The following is a 5050-nucleotide window of genomic DNA, read 5'->3' as shown; positions in this document are numbered from 1 at the left end:
GGGGAAGAGACTCAGTGGGGCTTCGCTTTAGGAACATGACCTGCCACGACCTCGGAATGGTCAACAGGAGGAGGAACACGCCCACAAGAATGAGCCCAAGTGACCCGTGGGCGCCGACTCCCGAAGCATCAGGGAGGCTGGGGGCGGGGGGCTCGCCTACCTGAGATCCGGTCTCTCTCCATCACTTCGACAGACTTGGCAGCGGGTGGAGTCCCGGTCCCCTCTCCAGAGGCGTCCTCCCCTTCCTCCCCGTCGCCCTCCCTCCTTCTGCCTCCTCCTCCTCCTCCTCCTCCTCCTCCTCCTCCAAAACACCCTTTGTCTGGTCTAATTTCTTCAATCTGCTGCGATCGCGAACCCTCCGGATCACATCTCCATGTGCTGCTCATATGTGTGCCCCGCGCCGCGTAGCATTGTCTCTAAATCGGAGCGACGGGGAGCAGGAAAGCGAGGAGGAGGAGGGGGGGGTGGAGGGGAGGAGGAGGAGGAGGAGCGAGGGCAGCCGTGGGCCTCGAAGGGCTCCCACGGCCCGGGTCCCGGTCCACGGGCGGGCAGGCGGCGGGACCACGGAGGGAGGACCGTGTCCAGGCTCGGCGGTGGCTCGGCGCTTCCGGCGGCCTCTCTCCACCCACTCGGCCCGGCGAGTCCCGCTCGGCTCCTTTTTAATATCCACTTGGAGGAGCTTCCCTGAGCCTCTTGGAAGCCAGCTCAGCGTCAGATTCCTGGCGACGTCCACCGCCGCTCATTCCCCAGCTCCCCGACGCCACGGCTTCCTCTGGTCCCGGCGTCTGAGCAGCCGGGTCCTGGGCGGCCTCGCCTGCCCTCAGCGGCTGCCCGGCGGCCTCACCCCGACCCAGCTCGGCCGGAAGGAAGGAGGGCGGCCGCACCCCAGACGGCCGTGCAGGAGCACCTGCCCGAGCAGCCCACGCAGCAGCTGCCGTGGCCGGTGCCCCGAGTCCGCGGTGGCAGAGGCGGCGCCCCGCCCAGCGCCCGGGAGAGCGGGACAGACTTCCTGGAAGATTCCTACCACAGCATGAGTCAGTGAGTCTCAGCTGTCCCCTGGGGGAGCCGCCCGCCCATTTCCCCAGACTCAGCGCCTCTGGCCGGGGGCAGGGCCCCGGCGGGCTGGGGGCTGCTGCCGTGGGCCTGGGGTCCCCGGGGCTGGGGGGCGGGGAGCTGGGGACACCCCTTCTGCTCTGTAAGCTTCTTGCACCTCCAGGGCTGGAACGGGCAGCCCTGGGGACAGACAGAGCCGGGTTTGTTCGCCCGGCCCCGTTCAAAGAAATGTGCGACGTGCCAATGCTGGCCGCTCAGCGATTTCACCCGGAACTCCAGACTTTCCGCTTCTCCCGGGACGGCGAGGGCCTGTGGCCGCAGCCCTGAGCCCTGCCCGGCCACGTGGGCTGGGCCGGAGGTGCCACCCCTTTGAGATGAAACCACGTCTCCCCGTTTGCCCTTGGCTCATTTTCGTTATTTGCTGCCCGTCCCTCCCGGGCGGCCTCTGAGTGGGCGGATCCTGCCCGCCACGGCCGCCTGAGCTGGGTGGCACCAAGCCCCCGTCCCCTCCTGCCCAGGACAAGACCCCAAGTGCAGTCTGCCCAGTAACAAGGGCATCTTCCTGGGTGTGTGTGTGGGGGGGGACAATTCTCAGACTCTGGGAGACAAGCACAGCCGCCGCCCGCCCTCAGCAGAGCTGGAGGACACCCCAAAGGCAGCTGCACGGGACAGAAGGTGGGACCGTGTCTCAGCCAAGGGGAGCCGGGCTCAGGCGCTGTGGTGAGCTGCACGACGGCCCCGTGATGTCACATCCCTGGAACCCGGAGCCTCACGTGGAGAAAGAATCGCTGCAGATGGACTTAGCGAAGGACCCTGAGAGGGGACACGATCCTGGATTGCAGGTGGACCCTCAATGCATCCCATGGACCCACATAAGAGGGAGGCGGAGGGAGACCTGACAGCCAGGCAGTGGAAGGGGTGCGAGACAGAGCAGAGACGGGACCATGGGAAGATGCTGGCCTTGGAGCCCAGAGGGAGGCGGCCACCAGCCAAGGGGTGCCGGCAGCCCCCAGAGCGGGAGGAGGCCGGGAACGGACTCCTTAGAACAGTGGTTCTCAACCTTCTGGCCCTTTAAATACAGTTCCTCGTGTTGTGACCCAACCATAACATTATTTTCGCTGCTACTTCATAACGGTAATGTTGCTACTGTTATGAATCGTCATGTACGTATCTGATATGCAGGATGGTCTTAGGCGACCCCTGTGAAAGGGTCGTTCAACCGCCAAAGGGGTCGTGACCCACAGGTTGAGAACCGCTGCCTTAGAGCCTGCGGAGGGAGCGCGGCCTCCAGCGCCGTGAGACGACACGACGCCCCCAGCGTGTGGACATGCGTTAGCGCAGCCACAGGACAGCCACGCGTGGGAGCCATGGACTGAAGAGCCGACGTCCCCCGTGTGACGTTTCCTGCTGACGACCGTTCCTTCTAGACTCAACGTTAAACCAGTTAGTAAGTCACGTAGCAACGGGAACCGTGGGAACTTCTTGGGTTACTTCATCTCTTTTCTGATTTTAAAAAACCTTCCTTATTGGTTTCTCTGATTATAAAGGTAACATGTTCTTTGTATTAAATTCAGAAACTGCAGAAGGCCTATAAAGAAACCCCTTTGGTGCCAAAGGGTCTCTCCAGCACCGATTCCGGAGGCGGCCGGTGGTGGGCGGGACGAGGGCCACCGTGGCCGGGCTCACCCTTCCTGGCCGCCTCCTGCCGGCGCCGGCGAGCTCACGCCAGCTCTCATTGCTGCGGTCGGGGCAGCTGCTGAGCGCAGCTTCGGCCCTCGGTCTCCCCCAGCAGATCTTGGCTCGAGGTCCTCCCCCCGCCGTGCCTAACAGTCCAAGCATCCCAGCCACGTGGGGGATCATTTGAAACCAAAAACCTGGCAGCACCGATGGGCTTGGAGGAGACCTGAGTCAGTCAGGAGCCAGCGCAGAGGCCGGCGGGGAGGTGGGGTGAGGCCAGGCAGGGAGGGGGGCCAGGCCCCGGCTGCTCACTGCATCAGGCCAGCCCCCATCCCCAAAGCGGGTTCCCACGTGGCTCCAGCCCCCAGAGCACTGGTGGGCTCTGGATTCTGCAGAGCTTTCTCCCTGTCTGAGGGGCGCCAGGCACAGCAGGCCCAGTAAACGGCCGAGTGGTCCCAGCGGGGGGCCGGCCTCCCTTCCTACAGCTCTTCCCACGCCGAACCCACAAACCAACAAACCCACGAACCCACGACACATGCTGCCCCAGGGAGGCAGGGTCCCTGTCCCCGAGGCCACAGCTCCCGGAAACTGCTTGTACCAGCCAGGCCCCGCGCCCGCACCCAGCCTGGCCACGCCCTGGGGTGGGCACACCTGCCCCCCAGCCCCTTCCAGGCGGCGCTCAAGCTGGCGTCTTGTCCTGCAGCCCGCAGACCTGCCCCCGGGTTCCCATACTCCCGGCCCTTTCTTGGCGATGCCACCATCACCTTCGAGGGCCCGGGGCAGAGGGAGGAAGAGTGAGGGCTGCCCCCTTCCAGGAAGCACATCTGTGCCTCCCGCACCCCCCGGAGGGGACCCAAAAGTGAAAGGGTCCCTGGGTCCCTGAGCTCCCACCGCAGGCCCGGAGGAAAGGAGCGAGCACCCGGGGGGACTGCCGTGGGCAGCAGGGGCCTCGGGAAGGGGTCGCAGGATGGACATGGCCTTGCGCCGGGTGCCCATGAAGGAGAGGGCCCTGCGGAGGCAGGAGGAGGGCGGGGGGGGGGGGGGTGCTGCAGGGGCACTTTCTGGGGCCTGGGCTCGGATTTCAGGCCGTCTCCCGCCCCTCCCCTCACGCAGGCATCCACCATTCCTCCTCCAAGAGCTCCAGCTCCGGGGCCCTGCAACCTCTCACTTTAAAAGTCTCAACCACTGGGGTTGGCTTCCCTGAGTTATAAGTAAGGAGCCCCCTCCCCCTGACCTCCTGTGGCCGCTGCTCCCGTCCCTGCCAGCTCAGCAGGCAGCTGGCCGAGACCACCAGGCGGCCAGTCTGGCTGCTGCAGCCTCCAGGGCAGGACGGATTCCGGATTCCGAGCCTGGGGCGGGCTGCATTCCTCTCCGGAACCTTCTCCCCGCTTTTTATTGCCCCTCCATTGCTTTTTATTGCCCCTCCATTCGGCTGTTCCTAAATAAATACAACCCAGCGGACTCTGCCCCGGGACTGCTGCGGGCTGACGTGTTAGGATCTGGGCCGGCTGGCCTGTTGCTTGGGAGTCCTTCCAGGTCAGGGTGGGCGGGAACCAAGACAACGGAGAGAAGCGGCCCAGGCCGGGTGGGCTCCACCGCGAAGGGCCTCGCGCGCAGCCATCCCTCCGGGCTGCAGCCCGGCCCGAGCCGCGAGCTGGCGCATCTTTCCCGGAGGAGGCAGGAGGCTGGAGGAGCTCGGGGTGCAGGGCCCGGGGCCTGGTGGAGTCTGCCCGGGGCCCCTGCGTGCACACGGCCCCCGGAACACTGAAAACTCTGCCCTGAGCTGCTCTTCACTGCCCGCTGGGAGCCCGTGAGTTCCAGCGTCCGGTGCGTGCAAACTGCCGGCCAGCGCTCCCCGCGCAGCTCCCCGCGATGATGTCAGCGCTCTCTCCTGGGTCCAAGGCGGCCGCCACGTGTGGCTGCGAGTGCTCGCCATCTGGCCGTGTTGCTGAGGAACGAGGTTTTAATTTGGGTCAAATAATTAAACGTGAGCCCACTGCCCGGCCGGATGGGCTTGCTTCTCCTCCTCCTCCACCTGGAGACTCATGGTCTCCATAGACTTCTCCCCAGAAGGCAAACGAAAAGACAGGCCGCGCTGCCATCGTCAAGGCAACAGAAGGCTGACGCTTCCCGCTTCCACGCTTCCACCTAAACTCGGTGTTGGCCCCCCCCCCCCCCCCCCGGCTTCTGCTGGGTGCAACTCAACAGCATTTTACTTGCCGCCTGCTGAGGGCCACGGAGCGCCCAGCCGATAGGGCAAGGCAATGGAAACCCAAGGCCGAGCTGCTGGGGGGCTGACAGCTTGGGTCCAGGGTACCCC

The 5050-nt window shown here is 65.3% G+C and overlaps 1 long non-coding RNA gene across 2 annotated transcripts; it reads left to right on the top strand.

Annotated features, from left to right (window-relative positions):
• Window positions 1-627: 627 nt before the first annotated feature.
• LOC111824793 lies at window positions 628-2638 on the top strand. Of its 2 annotated transcripts, none has more exons than XR_002827872.1 (2): window positions 628-1038; window positions 1689-2638. It is a non-coding gene; the product is annotated as an uncharacterized LOC111824793 (long non-coding RNA). The 2 variants fall into 2 exon arrangements; XR_002827873.1 differs by having other exon boundaries at window positions 1686-2638.
• Window positions 2639-5050: the final 2412 nt, after the last annotated feature.

The sequence above is a fragment of the Myotis lucifugus genome, unplaced genomic scaffold (assembly GCF_000147115.1).
Source record: "Myotis lucifugus unplaced genomic scaffold, Myoluc2.0 scaffold_7128, whole genome shotgun sequence".
In the NCBI taxonomy this organism is placed as follows: Eukaryota; Metazoa; Chordata; class Mammalia; order Chiroptera; family Vespertilionidae; genus Myotis; species Myotis lucifugus.
The sequence above is the reverse complement of the archived record's forward strand: the minus strand, read 5'-3'. Positions and strand labels throughout refer to the sequence as shown.